This window comes from Pogonomyrmex barbatus, unplaced genomic scaffold (genome assembly GCF_055798465.1).
Source record: "Pogonomyrmex barbatus isolate J1 unplaced genomic scaffold, ASM5579846v1 scaffold4, whole genome shotgun sequence".
Classification (NCBI taxonomy): Eukaryota; Metazoa; Arthropoda; class Insecta; order Hymenoptera; family Formicidae; genus Pogonomyrmex; species Pogonomyrmex barbatus.
Window position 1 is genome coordinate 1,859,682 of NW_028297138.1, and position 22,967 is coordinate 1,882,648.

General features: G+C 38.9%; 1 protein-coding gene and 1 pseudogene across 17 annotated transcripts in view; one reads left to right on the plus strand and one right to left on the minus strand.

The window, feature by feature from the left end:
• Positions 1 to 22,967, minus strand: part of LOC105427286 (adenylate kinase isoenzyme 5) — a 308,338-nt gene that overhangs the window by 126,165 nt on the left and 159,206 nt on the right. The window lies entirely within an intron of this gene.
• LOC148935612 (uncharacterized) lies at positions 3,521 to 6,162 on the plus strand (annotated as a pseudogene).

Consider the following 22,967-nt stretch of genomic DNA (forward strand, 5'->3'; position numbering starts at 1 on the left):
CTACTTTTTTTCAAGGAAAAACTTTCCTCGAATAACAGAATTATTACAGATTCGATCATGTTCGAACACACGCGAATCTTCAATGTTAGATGAGAAAAATTTTAAATAAATAAATTATTGAACATTCGAATAAACTATAATTTTACGTTGCTCTTTTTCAACAAGGAAAGAATTTTCTCGAATAAAGCGAATATTACAGGTTCGATCACGTTCGAACGTGTCAAGGTATTAGATAAGAAAATTTAAAAATCATCGTAAAATCATCGTAAAATCATCGCATAAAATGCAGAAACTATTTCAAGAAGAAGAAGAAAGTATCGAAATATACAATAGAAGTACGAGTAAGAAATATTTTATAAATGTTTAAAATTTGTTAATGTTTAATTTGTTAAATGTTTGAAGAAGCGAGAACTTTCCTTCCGAAAAATTTAAATAACTATTTATTTGGACGTGCTATATATCTGGCGCCGTTTATACGCCGTTAGTAAACAAAAAAAAGTGAAATCGAAAAAGGGTCAAGCTACAAGTAATATAAATTTTTCAAGAAAACATGATTTATTACCTGGGCTGAGATAGCATTCCTACCCCTCACCCTCTCGAAACTACAGGATAATTCTGCAATTTTTTATAAATCTCTTTTGGAAGATTTTCCCTATATATAGTGCGTTTTGCGCTATCTAAAACTATTTCTGAGTTGAATTCTTTCGTGCTTCATCTCGGTTTCGTCACGCGAGTTTTAAAAGTTTCGAATTATTTTACGTGAATAAAGGTGCGAAAAATGGGCAGTGAAGTGATTAAAAGAAGCATAAAGTTAGCATCAATGTTGGATATTCGCATAAACGCGGAGAAATTTTTATCTCAAATATCTAACGTTTCGCTTGATGCCAACTATCTGCTTTTCACACGTTTTTCCTGCGAATGTTCTGATTCAATATTGTATCAGCTAGGATATTTTGGTACCGACGCGCGTTTACTCCGGATTGCCGGAGAAATAATTGAAACGCGACGTGCGATTGGACACGAGGAGGAGGATGTGGGTGGTCACATCCAAAATCTCCTCTCGCATCTCCACAATGGTAAGTGACTCTATTATTTTTATAAAAGTAACTCATATATCGAACTAGCGATTTAGCTAATTTTTAATAATAAATTGTAGTAAGAAATGCGCGTCAAAAAGTCACGGCGATAGTGTATTCGCTCACCCAGATTCGGAGACGACGCGCGGAGGACGAGCCAGAAGCAGGACCAGCACGTAAGTAATTTCGCTAAAAACTAGCCAGGAAGAATGTTAAAATGTAATTTTTACCATTTTCTAAGATTAAAATATTAAATGTTTTTAGGAAGGGCTCGTACCTTTTACCTACACAGGAATTGGAGGAGGAGGAAGAGGAGGAAGAGGCGCCTCCGGAAATTATTCAATTATCATCTGGTAGATTTACATTTTAAATAAATAATCTTTAAAACAAATGATAAAAGGTAGAAAATCTTAATACAACTCTGTTTTTAGATACGGCAGTAAGTACTCCCGATCGACGTGTGTTTTCACCTGGTAAGTTGTTAGAGAAAAAATATTAATTAATTAAAGTACATAATATTTTTATTAATCAAAGGACATAATATTAATATCAAAAATAAAAATTTACGATATATTTTTCTTAGAATACGAACATATGTACTCCCCTATAATCCCAGAGGAGAGAATCTGGAGCGAGGAAGAAGGGGAAGAAGAAGAAGTGCAGGAAGAAGAAGAAGAGCAGGAAGAAGAAGAAGAGCAGGAAGAAGAAGAGGAAGAGGAGGGGGAGGAAGAGGAGATGGAGGAACGTGAGGAAGAATCTGAACAAAGCGAAGAGGAAATTAGAGAAACACCGCCTGGTATATATTCCTTTTCTTAATTTCTATTAATTTCTCGATTTATGTTCGTATTTAATTTTAAATTATTGAATTTTTAATAGGAATACCTCCTATTCTCTACGTGAGAAGGAGCCGACGATAAAAGACGTTACCTCAGAAAAACATGTATGTTTAAAATTAAATACGAACATAATATTCTAAGCAAACTTAAAGTATTTTCTACAAAATTCTAATTTTTGTAACTTTTGTACAGAAGTGAATATCGAAGAGCCGCAGCGTGGAGGAGGACTTACTGCTCAAGAAAATTTGGAGGAGGGGGAGGTGGAGGAGGAGCAGGAAACAGCAAGCGAAGAAACAGAAGAGGAAGAGGAAGAGGAGGAGGAGGAGGAGGCGGCGGCTGAGGAAGAAGGACAAGTGGAAGAGGAGGAGGAAGAAGGAGGACAAGTGGAAGAGGAGGAAAGAGAACAAGCACGTGGCGGGGAGGTTAGAAATTTTAATCATTTAATATTAATCGGGGAAAATTCGCGCCGGTTTAGAAATTTTGCAATATTGGGAAGAGAGGCGATATTCCGTTTGCGTCCGCTACCCGAAGGAGCCGGTGTTTATAACTGGCTTGAAAACGCGTTCGCCGAAATTCATGCCTACGCGTTACATACCTCCGAACCGCACGATTACGTGGGATTTTCATTTGATTCGGAGGATTTAACGCACGGCCCGGCGGGATTATCGTTTCGACCGGCACGCGACTTAACTCGCGAGGACATTTGGCGCCTCGTGAGTTCAGTAGCGCAAAGTGCCGGAGGTCTCGATATCGCGCGTGATTTTAACGTACGCGTTTTCAATGTCGCGGCACCCAGAGGTCGCGGCCGCGTTTCAAATAAACTCACACGGGAAGACGTTGCGAAACGTTCGATTTTATCAATCTCCAATTCCAATAATTTATGTTTTCCCCGCTCTCTCGTGACCGCGCAAATTTATCACGAACGCGGTACGTTGCGTGCGGGGGAACTTCACGAGCGGTGGAATGTGGTAAGACATCAGAATTCCTCGTTACAACGCGAACTCGCGTTGGATTTGACGAGGAGAGCTGGTGTCACCATTCGGAGGGTTGCGGGATTCGGGAAATAGAATGTTTCCAACGCTTTCTCGCCGCATCTAATATAGCTATTGTTGTTTATAATTCTGCTACTTTTGGACGCGGCGAGAGACCCTTATTTGACGGAAGCACGGTACTCGCCTCTCTAGAACGCGAACCTTTATATCGGCTAAATATTATATATCACGAGCAACATCGACATTATAGCCCAATTTTAAATTTAAAAGCAGCCGCGGGGAGTAGAGGGGGGTATTGTATTCCATGTAATATCGGGTATCGCGAGGAAAAGAGTCACCGCTATTCGAATAAATGTTCGCGTTGTAACAACGTGCCGCCGTGCGATCAACGCGAAATCGTGGAACTCGTTAGGTGTGAGACTTGCAAACGTTCGTTCTTCGGAAACGCATGCTTTGAACATCATCGGGCAAAGTCGTATGACGGTAAAACTCCGACGAGCGTTTGTAACACCATTCGTCTCTGCGAAGGATGCGGGCGGGTTGTAAAAACGACGAAAAAAACACGAATGCAGCGTTTCTTTTTGTAAAATCTGCAGTTTGCGAAAACCCGTAAACCATCTTTGTTACATGCAGCCTCTCTCTCGCGAAGACAGATCCTCCGTTGTTGAGTGCGGCGGGGATTCTTCTGTATTCGCGAGAGAGAGCGAGCAGAATAACTCAGGTGAGCGGAAATGCAAAAAGGGACGAGTGGCATTCGTGTTTTATGATTTTGAGACACGCCAAGACCAATCACTTGAGGGAACCAAAATAAAAATTCACGTCCCGACTCTGTGTGTCGCGCAACAGATTTGCGATTCGTGCGCGGAAATAGATGATTTGTCGGTGCGATGCGAGTGGTGCGGAATACGCGAATTTGTTTTTCGCCAAGATCCGGTAAAACAATTTATCGAATTTGCAACACGTCCTACAAAACATTTTACACGTATTATTTGCATAGCGCATAATGCGAAATCGTTCGACGCGCAACCTTTATCCTTCGGCACATTGTAGAAAATTATTCCGGATTAGAACCTCGTGTAATTTTAAATGGTACAAAAATTATTATCCTAACAGCGAATGGCGCGAAATTTATCGACAGTGTTAATTATATGCCAATGCGTTTGTCAGAATTACCGAAGGCCTTCGGGTTACCGGATACTTGTGACAAAGGTGTCTTTCCGCACTTATTTAATACTGTCGATCAAGCATATGTCGGTCCACTACCCGATGTTCGTTATTACGCGCCCGAAACCATGCGAACAGAGGAACGCGAACGTTTTCTCGCGTGGCACGCAGAAATGTCGGGAAAAAATGTAATATTTGATTTCCAACGTGAAATACTCGAGTATTGTCGCACCGATGTTGATATCCTTCGCCGAGCATGCATGGCCTTCCGAAAAATATTCTTACAGCGGGGAAACGTGTGTCCATTCGAGGAATGTACAACTATCGCTTCAACGTGCATGAGAGTTTTTCGGAAAAACTTTTTGCGCGAAGGAGAAATAGGAATCATTCCTTCGGGTGGATACAGGTTTAAAGATAACCAGTCGCGCAAAGGCACGCAATGGTTAATTATGAAGGAACGTGAGTTAGGTCATCGGATAATTCACGCGGGACGCGGACGCGAGTATCGTTTAGCGGAAGGCATGCTCGTCGACGGATATTACGAATGCGAGAATGGGGGTGAGACGCGGCGTCACGTCTTGCAATTTCACGGTTGCTTTTTTCACGGATGCCCGTCTTGCTATCCATTAAATCGTGATAAAACGCTCGAAAATTTTAACGACACGTTTGACGCGCGTTACGAACGAACGGTTGCAACGTCTTGGCGATTACGTCGTCAAGGATATATCCTAACAGAAAAATGGGAGTTTTGGACGATGCGTTTTGGACGAAGAAATGCGCGAGAATCGAGAGATGCGTGAATTTCTCGAAAATCACCCCATGGTGCAAATCCCACCTCTCGATCCTCGCGATGCATTTTTCGGCAGACGCATCGGCAATATCGCGACTCGATACGAGGTTACGGGCACCGAGAAGATACGGTACGTAGACGTATGTTCTCTGTACCCGTATGTACTCAAGACCGGAGTTTTCCCAATTGGTCACCCGGATATTTATGTGGGCGAGGAATGTGCCGATTTAATTGGAATCGCGCCAAATTTTAATTTTACTCCGGTCGAGGGTCTCGTACGTTGCCGAGTACTCCCTCCACGTGATCTCTTCCCTGTACTACCGTACCGCGTGCGCGGTAAATTATTATTTGCTCTTTGCCGTACATGTTGCGAATCATTTTCTCGCAACGCGTGCACTCACGACGATCCTGCGGAGCGCGAGTTCGAGGGCACATGGGTGTCCTGCGAATTACGCAAAGTAGTCGAAAAAGGATATCTCGTGACGCGGGTAGACGAAATTTGGCAGTACAAATCTACGCGTTATAACCCCGAAACGCGACAGGGAGAGTTGTTTACCGAATACATCAACACTTTTTTACAACTGAAACAAGAGGCGAGTGGGTGGCCGAGCGAATGCAACGACGATGTTGCTAAAGAACGCTACCTGAGGGAGTATGAAGCAACCGAAGGTATCATTCTCGATAAAAACAACATCGTACGTAATTCCGGCTTACGCTCCGTCGCCAAACTCTGCCTTAATTCGTTTTGGGGGAAATTCGGCCAGCGGAGTAACCTGCCGAATACAGAAATAATAAGATCCCCTCAGCGTTTCGCCGAATTGCTGTCGAGTCCTGAACACGAGATAGTCGGTGTATTGCCCGTTAACGAGGATGCGATATACGTTTCATGGCGGTTAAAGAGCGAAGCGATGGTACATTCACCGATAACTAACGTGGTGATAGCGGCATACACGACGGCACAGGCGCGATTAAAATTATACGAATATTTGGAAAAATTAGACCGTCGCGTATTATATTATGATACGGATTCATGTATATATACGAGCAGCGGTGATCCCGAGGAGTACGAACCGCGTACAGGTAATTTTTTGGGTGACATGACCGACGAACTCGAGAGTTACGGGCGTGGTAGCTTCATCGAGGCGTTTGTCTCTGGCGGACCGAAGTTTTACGCGTACGTGGTACGTACACCGGACGCACGAAAATATGAAATATGTAAGATAAAGGGGATTAAATTGAATTTTGAAAACTCGAGGCTGCTTAATTTTAAGAGTATTTATAATTTATTATTAAATAGGGAAAAAGAGGAGGAGGAAGAAATAAATCTGCGATTTAAAACAATTCGCCGCACCGCGTTTCACGAAGTAATAACGCGAAACGAGGTGAAAACGTGTGCTCCTGTTTTATTAAAACGCAGATTTATCGACAATCTTCTTTCTTATCCCTATGGTTTTACGATATAATATTTTATTTAAAATTAAGTTAGGTTAAGGCTCGGATTTTCCCCGTCTTCCCACTAATGAATATGTACAGAATATGTATACAAAATAAATGTTTTATAAAAATTAAGATTATTTTTATTTTAGTTATAGTTTATTTTAGTATTAAATTTAAGAAAAAAAATGCGAAATTTGAAAAATGTATATTATACGGTTTCGATTAGAAAATGTAAAATTACAAATGTAAATTTGCGTTTAGTTATTAAGAAAAAATATAATGAAAATATTTATTTCTCTAATCGTAAGAAAAAGTATAATAAAAATTTTGTAAAATTAAATTTTTAAATCCAATTTTTTCCTACTTTCCTATAATTTTCCTATAACTTTCTTTTATCGCTAATTTTTTATATAGAAAATATTTTGAATTTATAATAGAGAATCATTAAAATACTTTGTAAAATATCTTTTAAATTATAATCCTAAATTATAATCGCATAAGTTACGATTTTTAAATTTGTAAAAGAAAAAGTTATAAATTTTTATGTCCGTAATAATAAGTATTTAATTATTTTTTCCGCGAGTAAGTTTCTCCGACTTGAATTAGCTTTCGAGGAACACCGCGTACAAGCTCGTAAGCGACGGTGCTCTCGCGGTGGACGCTCGCACGAGCGTACGAGCGCGGCTTGTCGCGGACGGGTACGAGCTCGTTATGCAAAGATGCTGGCGCGAGCACACCTCCGCCGCGGTGGGGCCCTTCCGCGAGTAAGCTAATCTCAAAAATTTCTCTGAGAAAAAATCAAGTGTTCCATTCCTTTGTTTATTAATTCAAGTACGACGCGCAAGGCGTTCATTTCGCGAAATGGATGTACGCTGGAAACATCCGTGGACGTCGATCGTGTGCGGACCGACGGGATGTGGAAAAACAATCTTTGTAAAGAGATTTCTTCGTCATTTATCCGCTATGGCAGATGTCTACTTTGAGAGAATTTTGTTTTATTACGCCGAATGACAGGATGCTTATCAGCAACTTCAATACGAAACTCGAGATTCCGCAATCGAATTTCACGAGGAATTACCGCGTCCGGAAGATTATTCTAACGATCCAACGCGCGCGAAATTGATAATAATTGACGATTTTATGAGGGAATCATCCTCGAGCGAAGCGATCGTGGATCTGTTTACCAAGGGAAGTCATTATAAGAATCTCAGCGTAATTCTCATCACGCAAAATCTCTTTCATCAGGGCCGTGGACAACGTGATATATCTCTCAACGCGAATTACTTTGTGGTTTTCAAAAATCCACGAGATCGTGCGCAAATCCGTCATCTCGCTCGACAAGTTTATCCCAACGATCCAAAGTTCCTCGAGGAAGCGTATCACGACGCCACGACTCAATCTCACGGATATTTATTGCTCGATCTGAAACAATCGACTCCCGACGAGTATCGTTTTCGCACGTGCATATTTCCCGATGATACTACGTTTACGTATCGCGCAGATCCTTTTCCGGAAGTTTCGTATAAAAGTATCGTACTCGCATTCTCTTGCGACAGTCGCGCAACTTCCTCGTGATGAAGAAGAGAAGAGAATCCTCGGTTAATGCGAGAAAAATCGCAGAACATTCGATCGGTAAGAAAAATATCTGTCTTCTCAAAGCGCTGTGTTATTTGAACAAAAATCAACGCGCCTCTTTCTTACGTCAGGCGGATGAAAAATTCATTCGTTGTATCCGCGAGTGCGTTTTCAATACTTTCAAGGGTAACGTCCCGCTCGAACGTTCTGAAAAAAATCGTCTCAGCAAATATAAAGCATCTTTGCGTCGCATAGCGAAAAAAGACGGCAATTGAAAAAGTAAGAAAAAGCTATTACTATAGCGAGGCGGATTTTTACCTTATCTCATAGGGCCTATACTTTCGTTCCTATTTTCGCAAATTATCGGAGAATAGTCAGCGAGAGAGAGAGAGAGAGAGAGAGAGAGAGAGAGAGAGAGAGAGAGAGAGAGAGAGAGATATCGAGTAAACCTAATTATGGAAAGGGCAAAAAAGATGGTCTTGATTTCCACGGAAAATCTCGAAAGAATGCAGCATCGTCTCCGACAACAGCAGCAAACGGAAATAGGCATCGAGAAAAATTCCATGAGGCAGAATTCGGAGACGATACATGGAGAAAATTTAAATTCCGTACAAACACCCGGAACGCCTTTGTCGCGGCTCGATTCCGATATGAGCAAAATTCTTAATTCTCCCACTCCGCGCGATGTAAGTGAGAAATGGAAATTGTATAAAGAAGTACTTTGGAGATATCTCCATTTTGATAAAGCGCAAAAGGAAGATTCGGCGCGTAACGCCGCCGATGAGAACAATTCAGATGCGCAGGAGGGAGACACGGTGGAACCAGCGCGCGAATCACAACCATTGAGCAAACTTTCCCATCTTGACGGGCAAGTAAGTAATATACTATGAGGCGAGTCACTGCGTAAGCGCGAACGGCAAAGCGTCGAAAAAATATTAGAAAAGGTGCCGAAAAGTTTTCGCGCCAAGGCGCGTTTACTTTTGAAACATTTGATCGATAAAGCAGTACCCGCGAGAATTACTTGGGACGAGGAAGGAATCGTGACTATCGATGGTGACGTTATAAAAGATTCGAATATCACGGAACTGATAAACGACGCGATGCGAGAGAGAAAAACCGTGAAAGCAATAGGAAGAGGTCAGTTTGCGCGATTACTACGTACGACAAACACCCCGGCTGTACTCGTAGGAAATAAGGAATTGTTAGCAACCACATTTGTCAAGATATTATCATCACTACAAGCGAGTTCCACTCCGAAAATATCGAGAAAACTTTCTACGTCAACGCCGGCGACGTCGACGGCGACGACACGGAAAAGAGTACGAGGCACGAGAAAGGGACAAAAACGCCGAAAGACCGAAGAAGAAGAGCGAGCGAGGTGCGCATTGTTTCTTTCGCCGCGTTTTCGTAAAGACGATATCCCTATAACCTTTGCAAAAGATTCTCGACAGGCAAGAAAGAGACGCTTACTCGATTGGAGTGAATTGAAATGACCAGGCTTGAAAATTTGTATTACGATCCAGCGCACTATGCGGGGTATTCGGCATCGGATAATTTGTCGCGTGCCGCTAAACCGAATTTCTCTCGTAAAGAAGTAGCTCGCTGGCTCGAATCGCAAGACGCGTACACGCTGCACCGTCCGTCGAGACGAAAATTTCCGCGATTGCATTACAACGTGACGAATATCGACGATCTGTGGGAGGCCGATTTGATCGAACTCCGTAATCTCAAAAGTTACAACGACGGATTTTCTTATCTTCTCGTGATTATCGACGTACTTAGTAAATTTGTCTGGGTAGAACCATTGCGGGATAAAACGAGCAAATGCGTGACAAGCGCTTTCCAAAATATTCTCTTGAGAAGCGATGGTCGAGTACCCGTGTACTTGCAAACCGACAAGGGTAAAGAATTTATCGCGCGACCGATGCAAGATTTTTTAAAAGAAAGAGCATACGTTATCGAGTAACTCGCAATCCGGACGTCAAAGCCGCCGTCGTTGAACGCTTCAATAGAACGTTAAAGGAGCGAATGTGGCGCTATTTTACACATAAAAATACGCGGCGTTACATCGAAGTGCTGCAGATATCGTGCGCGCTTACAATCACACTCGTCATTCATCCATCAGGATGCAACCGGCGACCGTTACGAGAGAAAATGTTCGCATCGCACGCGAAAATATGGAGCGGCGTAGAGGCGCTGAAGAGAAGGCGGCGTCGAAAGTAGTAGAACAAAAGGCTAAATTCGATGTTAACGATCGTTCGTGTCAGTAGAGCAAAAGCCACTTTCGAGAAAGGATACGAAGCGCGGTGGAGCGAGGAAATATTTCGAGTTTGTCGCGTTCTTCATTGGCGAAGACCCCGCGTGTACGAATTGTGCGATTTATCGGGTGAACACATCGATGGGATTTTTTATGAACAAGAATTAGCACGGGTCAGAAAAAATTTGAGGGAGGAAGAATTTATCGTCGAGCGCGTGATAAAAAGTAGAGGACGCGGTGCTAATAAACAGCTGTTAGTTAGCTGGCAAGGATATCCCAGTAAATTCGATAGTTGGATTCCCGCTTCGAGTTTAACTTTTCTCCAAGATGGAGGAGGAATAATTTTTTATGGTTCTTCCGAGCGATAGCAGTAAGAAGTATTTCCCGGGAAATACATGTTCTTCTTTCACCACTCAATTACCTCACAGCATACATTTATTCGGGGAATGGGAAGTCGCGCATAGCAAGATTCAATTTCCCGCCAGTCTTTTTCACGTACGTCGAAACGATAATAAGATTAGATTTGTTGATTTGAAGAGCGAAAAAGATGAGAAAAATGATGATAAGTTTACGGTGAAAGAATTGCACTTACAGACAGGGGTTTATGAAAATACAGAGGATCTTATCTACGCGATTAATAAAGAATGCAGACGCAGCAATTCGCATTTTACTTTCGAACTACGAAAAGGTTCAGGTAATGTCCGGTGGTAATGTCCGTATAAGCATCGATTGTGACGACAACTGTACTCTCGTTCATTATATAAATACCAGCTAATATTTTTCAAATATTGAAGATCAACATCGATGATGCCGGCACAATTTACCGTCACAAGTTACCTAATTCCGACGAATTAACGCCATTTTTGAAACTCGGTTATGCCATCGGTGATGGACGCGCTGTATCTTTCTGGACTGCAGAACCCTGTAGTCTATGGCACGGTATCCCTGATAAAATGTACGTTTATTGCGACATTTGCGAGCCTTACATAGCGATACGCGTCCGCTTCTTCGGATCGTTCCAACCGAAATACCCGGATGTAATTACACGTACGGAACGAATTTAGTAAAATATTTCTCCACTTTGCAATATACTCTTTTGCGTCAAACGAAATTCCATAAAATTAAAATAGATATAAAAGATCACCGTGGAGAAAAAATACCATTCGTATCCGGAACGCTGATAGCAACATTACACTTTAGACGCGTCCGTTAATTACCATTCGCGGTGGAAAGTCTACGAAGCTTTGAGAAAAAATTAAGTCTCCATGGAATACGATGAGTATTACGAAATGCAAAACGGTGGGGGGAAGGGAAGGCGGAATTCCACGAATTTTCGTCGGTTCAGCCTATCAGCGCGGTCATGGGATCGGCAGTTTCCTCGGAGGATTATTTAGAATAGTACTTCCTTATCTAAGCAGGGAAATGCGCGCAGTCGGGAAAGAAGCTTTACGCGCCGGAATTGGCGTGATGAAGGATGTTGAAAACAACACTCCGTTCAGGGAAGCAGTCAAAACGCGGCTCAAGGAATCGGCGGAAATCTTAAGAGAAAAGCCAAAGAAAATATAAGTAACTTGATGAAGGGCTCGGGATATAAAACATTCACGAAAATACGACCGGATCAGTTTCCCTTCAGAGGGCACGACGCACGCACCGCTAAATCCGGGAGAAGCGCGGTTCGTAAACGCAGACAAGCCGGTAAAAAAAAGAAATCGAAAATTGGCGTGAAAAAAACGATTAAAAAAAAATCATCGAAGAGGAAAGCGGGCAAAATTAAAAAGGCAACGAAACATCGACGAAATAGCGGGAAAAAGCGCACCGTATCCGATATATTCGCTTAACCGACGCACTTTGTAAATTTGAGAGATATGTCCTTTCTTCATACCCACTCGAGCGAGTGTTTAAAGAGCGAGCTCGATCTTTTCAGTTTACCTCCTACTCAAACCAGTATCGAGAATTCGCAATGGGTTTATTACAAACCGGTGACCTCGCTCGCGGACGACGCGCCTATAGAATTCGTCGTACCCGGGCACGGAGAAGATTATCTAGATCTCACGCATACCATGCTAAGCCTTCGCGTACGAGTGGAAAGTTTACCCGATCCTGGAACATCGACAGCAGGAGGAGGAGGAGGAGTGGGAGGAGGAGGAGCAAGAGGAAACAAAGTAGGCCCTGTGAATCATCTACTACATTCGATGTTCAATCAGATCGACGTGTACTTCAATCAAAAACTCGTATCACCCCCAAACAATGCCTACGCGTACCGCGCGTACATCGAAGCATTGTTAAATTATTCTTCACCGGCAAAAACTTCCCATCTGACTTCCTGTCTATGGGACACGGACGAACCCGGTTATATGGACGCGCTATTAGAATCGGACAATCCCAATCAATCTCTCGTGAGACGCGCCCGATACATCCAAGGAGAACGTTCGGTAGATCTAATAGGTCATCTTCATTGCGACATGTTTAATCAGGATAAATTTTTAATTAACGGAGTGGAGGTTAGAATGAGACTCGTTCGCTCGAGAGATGCGTTTTGCCTCATGGAAAGCAACTCAACGTCGAAAATACGCATTCTAGATGCTAGTTTACTCATAAGAAGAACAAAAATAAGCCCCGCGGTGTTACTCGAACATGCGAGAATGCTGAGTAAAACAACCGCCAAGTATCCTCTGACGCGAGTCGAAGTTAAAACATTTACGATTCACGCCGGAGTGGTAGGAGAATCGATTGATAACGCGATACTCGGGCAACTTCCGAAACGAGTAATAGTCGGATTCGTCGATAACAAAGCGTTTAACGGCGACAAAAAGTTAAATCCATTTAATTTCAAAAATTACGGCATAAATTTCTTCTCGCTATATGCCGATGGCGTGCAAATTCCGAGTAGACCGCTGCAACCGAATTTCTCAAAAGACCATCCGCTCTATGTCGATAGACTTATAATACCCTCTTCTCAGGAACAGGCATTTTCTAAACGAGGGGAATTCTATAAGCAGAGAAGATTATGCCAAAGATTTCACGCTTTTCGCTTTCGATCTCTCTCCCGATCGGCAAATTGCGCTGGACATTGGAATCTTGTCAGACATGGAAGTTTACGATTAGAGGTGCGATTTGAAAAAGCTATTACCTCAACGATTAATTGTATTGTTTACGCAGAATTCGATAACGTGTTAGAGATCGATTCCTCGCGTCAAATTATCGTTGATTTTAGCGGATGAGACATACTCGAATTTCCCCCTCCCACCGTTATCTATTTTTCATTTCTATTTCTTCGAAAGCTTAACAAAAAGTAGCCGCAGTTTTGCTTTAGACGCGAACGTCGTCACTTCGTGCAAAATAAATTGAAAGTATATTCTACGCATTATGGATATAGTTATCGATATACAAGGTTTCCGCGACGCTGAGGGAAAGTTTATGCCGAAGGAAGTAGCGGTTGTCGCCACGAAGCATTCATAAGTCACTGCATTATGATGCCTCCATATCCATTTGTCGAATTACCCGAAAAATACAGACGAGAAAACAACTGGCTCTCTCGAAATTTCCATGGGATCGAGTGGTTTGACGGAACAGTCAATTCCAAACATTTCATGGCGGAACTTTGTGAAATTGCACGGCAAGCACGTTACATATACACCCGAGGTCGAGAGAAGATACATTATTTGGAAAATACACTCGCAAGAAACGTATATAATCTAGAAGGAATCTCTCCTGCTTTCAAAAACCTGTCGGAAGGCGAAGAGCATGAATTGCGCTGCGGTCATCACGGGTTTCAGCGAAATTCCGACAAATTTCATTGCGCGTTACGCAATGCATGCAAATTGAGATACTGGATGCAATCTCAAGAAGGGAACTGCTACAAGCAGCGCTAATTCTTTTACCATTGAAAGTTCCGATGAATGATACAGAAAGTGATACAGAAAGCGAGGTTTTTACAATAAAACGAAATTTTCCGAATCTTGTTACGTGGAGAAATAAGAGATTAGAAAAAGAACAGGCGAGGTGCGAACAAATAAAAGCCGAGAAAGAAGATCTATCGAAACTCAAGTGTGAAAAAAAGGAAGCTTCTACCCTACAATCCTCGCAAGAGAATAAAAATATAACGACATCGACGAGCCAAAAAACAAGTCAAACATCATTCCACACCGCGGAAGATGAATTCGCTCGAAATCTTACGAGCGTTGCATCATCTCAGTATCGAACATGCGGATATGTATCCTGCCGACAGAATCCCGAGGGTGTGGACGAAGTCGACGGCCATCGTCGCGAACACTAATAATCACGATCGTCCTGGACAACACTGGGTTGCTTTCTACCTAGACAAGCACGGAGAAGGCACGTATTTCGATAGTTACGGACTACTTCCCCTGAATTTCAGATTCAATCTGCGACTTCGACGAAACTCTACTACTCATAAATGGAACATCACGCGATTACAGAACACATTTTCTTAGACCTGTAGACAATATTGCTGCGTATTTCTTTATTATTTGTCTCGCGGTTATAAGCTTAAACAATTTCTCAAAATATTCAGCGAAGATTACGAAGATAATGATAAGCTAATCGTACAATTATTTCGTAAAATCTTTCTTCATGGAAAAAAGAAATGTGAAAAATCTCATGTAACGTGCTGTCATATACAAACTTGTATTTTTAAGAACAATTAAACATTAAAGAAACACTATTATGGTATAATTTGTATAATGATATAATAATAAATCTAATTTTTGTAACATAAATTCTTTGTTCATTTTACTTCCTTTCCCTCCGATTTAAAACCAATTTTAGCCACATAATTCCAAGCTAGAAATATCTAATCATTTTTTAAATATTTTTCGTTTGTTTACCATAGAATTAAAGAACATAACCTCGCTAGTGTATAACTCCAAATGTTAGAAAAATCTAGAGTTTACATCTAGAAAATTTTTTCAATCCGAGTATTTGTCTTAGAATAAAAGCTTCGTATAACTCCGAATTCGACGTCATCGACGTCAGAAATATGTAGTGCGAACCTGTCCGTTCTCGTTTTCCTCTTCCCAAATACCGTACGACCTGGTAAATAATAGTTATTACACACCGAAAATCTCATGTCTTCAAAACCTATATTCACTCGTAACATATATTTCCCCCATACAAAAAATGTCAAACAAGTCGAGAAATTTATCTAAATTCATCGACTATGAGACGCCGAGAAACCTTTCGCCCTAAGAAAAACGTGATTCTTCATATCCCGTATACAACCAGTAAATTCCACAAAAAATCGGTTTTCTTCTCTTCGCTCCATCCCACGTGAACAAAAAATCGCATCCCATTCTCGACAAGTATATTCCTTTTACAGACCCGCCATATTTCTTTTCGCAGTCGCCATTTTGTTTTCGGACTCCGATCGGTCTCAGACGCTTTCTCACCCTTCCCCTACCTCGTCTAGCATTTCGACAATCAATCGCACACATGGAGCACTATGGATAGAGCCAATCACGCGTCGGGCAGCTACGGAGCCAACCAATCAGAACGCTCCCACTAATTACCTAATTATCATCTCCCATCCCCACCGACCAATCAGAACGCTCCATTTCCACGTGGCTGCCAGTTTTTGACCGTCGGGGGCCACGCCCCTGGCGCCAGTGGGAAGGTGGTGGGGGTTTGTTTTGACGCGCCATAGTGCCCCACTTACTACTAATAGGCTATGAATATGTTTACGAGATATTTTAAACTTTATGTCAAATTGTATATCAAATTCAAGCCTTACAATTCAGAAAGTACTTGCTAAAAAAATACTTCATTATACTGTTTTGGAAAGCTCTCGAGATAAGCTTAAGGTAAACGTGAAGAATATGTAATAAAAAATGGAGAAATGTTTCTATTTAAAAACAACTTCTACGTGACCTTGGTAACATCATCCAAGATTAAATTGATAAGATCAGTAAATACGAGTAGATCTTTTAAAAGCACTTCAACTTTTCCTGTAACATTTTTTTTCTAAAATGCATCCCGAGTTATTTGACGGTTTCCATATTTTTGAAGGACCCTGTATCTTACAACATAACCAAAATGATTTTTATTATAATAACCTAAGACAAACCTTGGAAATGGTTCTTCACTTTCTTCAGATTTTCATGTTTGTTTTCAAGATCGACAAAGAAACCTTGCATGATCGCGACTTTCCTATTCCCCTCTTTTAATATCAGCATTCTAAAGTTCTTTCATGCAAATCTATTTTGTATTAGTGTTATATATGTAAAGTAGTCTCATAATTTGTTAAAAACGTTTTTTTTGTCCATTATAAAAATAATCTGAATGTAATAAATAATGGCAGCCACTTGTATATAAAAACATTTTTTCGCCAATAAAGAAACATGCTGAGATACCTTAAAAACTTCCTTTTAACATTAATTTGCATACTTATATCGAGTACTTGCTTATATCGAATGATAAATATTCATAATCTACCAAATTTTGCCAAGTATAATTATTTATTATATTACAGATTGATTTACTAAATCTGTTTTTACATTCATATTTAAAATTTATATTGTGAAAAGTTTTCGAAAAAAATCGTTTGAAGACTTGAAATTTGTACTTCGGAAAACAGGTGAATATATATATATATATATATATATATATATATATATATATTCACCTGAATATACATATATATATTATACATACACACATATATATATATATATATATATATATATATATATATATATAATGATCCAATATTTCTTGCTCGATTAATTAATCGCAAAATTACGTTAGGATGTCTGGAATTCAAAAAATGTTTAGCATATAATCTCGCAACAGTTTCTGCGTTTCGTCCATACTCGCCGTACAACACAATCACAATATTTCACAATATTCTTCAGTTGAATGATTGATATTCCATGATAATTACGATAATAAAACTGACTTGTCTCAGACAGACCAATACTGACATTTCTTTGTTTGCTCATCAACATTGCAACAAGAATTTATGGAAACAAATAAACTATTCGAGAGAAATTATAATAATTAAAGGACAAAAAAATTATTTTTATAAATAATTAATTATTAATAAGCATTAATTATAATAAATTTGTGTTAATAAAAGATAAGTCAATTTATAAAAAGAAAATATTAGTCGAAGAATAAAAATGTATGAATCATCGCAGATTCATCATTTCCAAGCGCAAGAAAGCAGTCAAATTGAATTCAATTTATTAGTAGTGTACTCCAAATGCGGGAGGTTTGGGACACCTTATAGTATATATATATATATATATATATATATATATATATATATATATATATATATACTATAAGGTGTCCCAAACCTCCCGCATTTGGAGTACACTACTAATAAATATATATAAATATATATATATATATATATAATATATATATATATATATATAAATATATATATATATATATAATATATATATATATAATATATAAATATATATATATATATATAATATATATATATATATATAAAATATATATATATATATATATATATATATATATATAGTATATATATATATATATATATATATATATATATATATATATATTGTCGCACTTCCGCGACGGCTCTTGCACAACTCATACTCGTGCATCACGCGGAAATAAATAGAGGCCGTTTACTAAACAACGAACTTTAATATACACAACTAAATACACACAGGTCGTAATACAATCTCGCGCTCGCAATTCGCTCGCGCGTCTCTTCTCAAATTCGTCTCATAATTCTCCCCGACGAATCTCTCAAATCAATCAATCGATAAACATAACAACGGCGCGTTGGCAAGGAACGATCTTCTTAATATTACTCGGGAGTCAAAAGCGAGTGGACCACCGCTCGCACAACACTATAAGTGTTATATATATGTATATATATATATATATATATATATATATATATATATATATATACTTTAAAATTACCTTTTTACAAAAAAGTAAAAAAAGAGTGTTAAGTAGTATAGTAAGATCCTATTTAAACCGAAATATTATATCACAATCTTATTAAATTCAAATAGTATCTAATACTCAACCCTAATATGTATGTCATTTATATAAAAGATTTGATATAAAAAAATGTAGCGCCAAGTCATAGTCTTATTACCTTGAAAGTTAAATATATAATTGTTTTGAAAAACTTTAAATCAATCAATGATTCGTATTCCTATTTTTGTATTCCCATTAAAATCTTATTCCACTCGCCGACTCGCGTAAAGTCACACGGCAGTGTTCTCGGTTGATTTGACATCGGAGACACGTGTCTCCTGAGATATATATAAAAACAAATAAAATGACAATAAGGGCGTTGGGAGTCAAGCGCGGGAGTAAATGAGGCAAATAATTATCCGTTAATTTCTATCTATATTTAAGGTATTCTTCTTACATCCAGATGTTTCGACCCATTTTTGGATCATCTTCAGTAGATACATATATACATGATAAGAATGGTTTGAGACCGTATTAGTCCATGACTTCTCCGATTCGCATCGATAAACGCAATAGTGCAATATCTCGAGGATTTCTGTCAAACAGTTCCACAGCTGATGTAAAAGACACTGTATAATCAATATTATTTGAACCATTTATGATATATTTACGAAATAAAGTTTTTTAATGTGTCTAAAAGTAAGAAGAACAAGGAACTGTTGGAGACTCCCCTCGATGATATCGCCGATTATGATACTAATTTGTACACAGAAGGAAATAAATACTGAATATTGCAATAGCATGGTCACAATTAAAAGAAATAAAAAATTTTTTAACAGAAATATAAGATAATAATCGGTTAGTAAAAAAGAAAAGCAATAAACATGTTTTAACTGTTTCGAGTCAATTATTAAAATGTAAAAAGATAAATAACGAGAATAGAAAGTAAAAAATTGTTATGGAGTGAATATGGTCACACGCTTACATATTGTTTATGATATATGATGTACATATGATTAAGAAATTTTGTGTTTGTTTGCAAATTGATACTGTTTTATTATAGTGTGATATATAGCATTTCTAGAATTAATCGTTTGTTGCAATTTTTATATCCAGAACTTTCACGTTAACCCAATCGAAATCATGTCCTATGTGTATTCTCGTTTTCAATTGTCTACTGGTCTGTCCCACGTAAAATGCATCGCAATCCGTGCACTGTAGCTTGTAAATAACATTTTTTTATCCGAAAGTGAAAGAGAATCTTTTTGTACCTCAATAAAATTGTTTAATTTATTGATACTGTAAATGGCTAATTTGGTTTCTGTATCTTTTAATATAGTTTTAAATTTTTCAGTAATCTTCACATCTTTCACATAAGGTAGAGTAAACCATAGGATTTTGTTATTAACAATGTATGTTGTGTCATCATTATTGTGTTTTTTCTTACAATTATAAATTAAAAATTTGATTCTACTATTAATTGTTTTAAGAATAAAATCTAATGGGTAATCATTTTATAAGAGCGTTTTAATCACGAAGTCAAAATTCTTCTCGTGAAATTGTGGATGTGAGAGATAAAAAATCCTATCATATCCATGACAGATTGCATGGCAATGTCATCGAAACAGATTGATATTGTTACGTCGTGATGACTGTACGATTCTTCTCTTTCGGGTATCAGTTATTAGAATTTAATTAAGCGGATAAACAAGTGACACATGTTCTGTTACTCTATTAGATCGCGACGATTACGCAACTGATCTCTTCCGGGGGTCGGTTTCTAGAATTCGGCTAAGCGGATAATCCTTATTATCCTAATCGCGGAAAAACAACACGTGTACAGATATTTTCGTCAACGAAATCATATATATATATAGTGCCCTTAAAGGCACGGAGCGCGCACTGCTATTTCTTTTTTTCACGCGGTCAGAACATTTTCAGTCCGTCAATAATTCAATCAGTCGGTGTCAGTCGAAATAAATCAATAATTTCACCAAGTACAAGTGACCAAGTTTCCTGGCGACATCGCTTCCGCCTTCATCATCTCGCAGGTCCCAAGTCTCCGGCATTCCAGAGTAACAGTAAGTTCAATTACACATAATAAAATTCCCTAATAATAGTTTTCGGGTCTCTTCTCCTTATATTTTCTCATTTCTCCCTTACACCCTTTCTATCCTCTGCCTTCTCCTTACACTTCTACTCCCTTTTTCTTTTTCTTTTCTCTTTCTTTCTTTGCTTGGGCCGTCGGACCTCTCGGGCTCCCTATGCGTTGCGGAGCACTCAGCAGGTTCATGGCCGCCGAATAATTCGGCAAAATCTGCTTCTTCTCTGTTGGCTTCAGCCGTCGAACCTCACTGACTCCCTATGCGTTGTGGAACACTCAGCAGGTTCATGGCCACCGAATAATTCGGGAAATCTATTCTTTTTTTTTCTCTCCTCTCTTACAATTTTCTCTTTCCCTTCTTAATTTCTCTCCTCCGTCGGATCTCTCGGTTTCCTGAAATATTTCAGAGAGCCTTAAGTTTTACGACCAATGACATTTCCTTCATATTCCAAATCCATTTCTTCTAGTGAAATCTGCATCATCCTCTCTTTCCGACGCTCAAAGACGGAGACGAGTCCTGAAGAGGCTCCGTTATCGTCTCAACAAGCGAGCTCGTCGATCAGGGAACTACCCCTCGTCTAGGACATCCGAAGTTTTGACACATGCTGAAGAAACCACGAGTTGTTCCAGCAGGAGACCTTATTATTTGTGCATATCTCTTCCGTCCTATTCCCCGATCAGACCATCCGAATCTGGATCATCCCCAGATTTCAGCGCACTCTTCCCAGAGCGTCATGACACTAATCTCCAGATATATCCAGATTTCCGCACCCAGAAATCCTTGGACGAGTTCTGCGAACTCCGGACTCCTTCCCCTCCTCTCCTAGACCTCACCATCAGAAATCCGACCTCCTCTCCGAAACAACCACACACAAATAACAAAATATAAATTTAAATAGATTAACAACGTAAGATAAAAATATCAAATACAGATTAAATATACTAAACCATGTAAGATAAGAATAATTAGAATATAGACAAACATACAAATATAATAGAATTTGTACACGGAAATTAAATAATACATCCGTAAATATTTTAGAACATTTATATTATATGAATTCCCGTACGTAACACCTTTTCCCTTTTTTATTATTTTATTAAATGTAAATATATCTTCACCAAATGAATTTCAATACAAGAAATAATGACACGGATCTGGTAGTTAACTAAACTTGTAATCGTTTTTAAAATTATTAATTACATGTAAAATTTAAATTATTTATCGTTTTAGTTATTTTTTCCCTCTTTCATTCCCCGTTATCCCAAGATTCGCGTATGGTCCTGTCCCTGGCAAAAGAGATTAAATTCTCTTGCTTAAATTACGGACCGACGGACGCACGTCACGCAGTCGAAGTCATAGCGTCTTTTTCAAGATGTTGACTCGCACTCGTGGCTCTGCACAGTGTGTCCGACTCGTAGGAACGCCTTAGCGCGCCCACCTGCGAGAGGATATTTGGAGCGTCCTTCCTAGCCTATCCAGTTTCCAAAAAAAAAATATTTACCTCGGGTTGGACTCACGTTTAAACAAATTTTTAACAACGAAATTTAATTTCTATCAAAAAAACTATGAGACAACTGAGGAAGAGGAATCGAGGAAAGTCCCTTAGTTTTCTATACTCTTTATAACATAAATTGCGGGCAAAATGAAAGCAGCCACCGCTGGCTTGGGTTCCAAGATCTCCTTCTTTAGCCTCAACAAACTTAGAGGAATGATTAAAGCACAAAAAGATTTTCTTCCGATCATACAAAACAAAAATGTTGTTTACAAAATTTTGTGTTTGAATTGCAAAGCCTCTTATGTGGGACAGACATCTCGGCAGTTAAAAACAAGGATTTCTGAACATCGAAATCACATCAATAGAAACAGTGCAACTTCCTCTGTCATTACGGAACACAGGTTGCAACACAACCACGAATTTGATTAGAAGAATGTCAAGATCTTAGAGAGCGTTTTCTAGGGAAGAGACTTGTCTCTGAGATGCTACACATTAAATATCAAGCAAATAGTCTCAACTTGCAAAAAGATACCGAATTTTTACATCACACATATTCCTCGATATTAAACAAATTGTAAATATTTTTATATCGTTATTATTTGTCTTTGTTTGTGGTTGACGTATTATTTCTTTTTTACTCTATAACTGTTTTTTCTCCGTCTTGTCATTTTACTGACTTGACTCGTGGTCACCACATGTGCCTTCATTTCGGATTTATTATGTCATTGTGTCGAACCTATAGTTAATTGATTTACGATCTGACTCTTGAGGGTTTTAAGAACAATTTAACATTTGCCTTTGCGTGCCTTTGCGGTAAGTCAATTGAAGCCATTGTTGAATATCAATTTTCGATTCTTGAAAAGTCTAACTAAATTATGCTCACACTTATATAATCTTGCGATTGGCTTATGCCACCGGCCTGGCAACCGATGTGAGCATCTAAATCTACAATCGTTACTACATGGACGCGCAACACTAACCGCAACGGTGATTTTATCATTCTAAGATTTCCGAGGTTTATCTAATTATTGTTTTTTTTGTCGCTGAAGATGGCTCAATATAGAGCCGAAACGTTCGAACTACGATCACTTTTAATGTTAAATTAAGGAATTTGTCTACGAATTGTCTGCTGTTTTTTAATAAATTGCTACGCAATAATCGCATTTGATTCTTAACGCTTTTTTTATTCACTATTATCAATTTCAAGAGTCAATAGATTTATAATTTAATTTATTTTTTAATACATATCACTTGAGTTTAGTAGAATAACGCAATTTTTATAGTAGGATTATAACTTGGCGC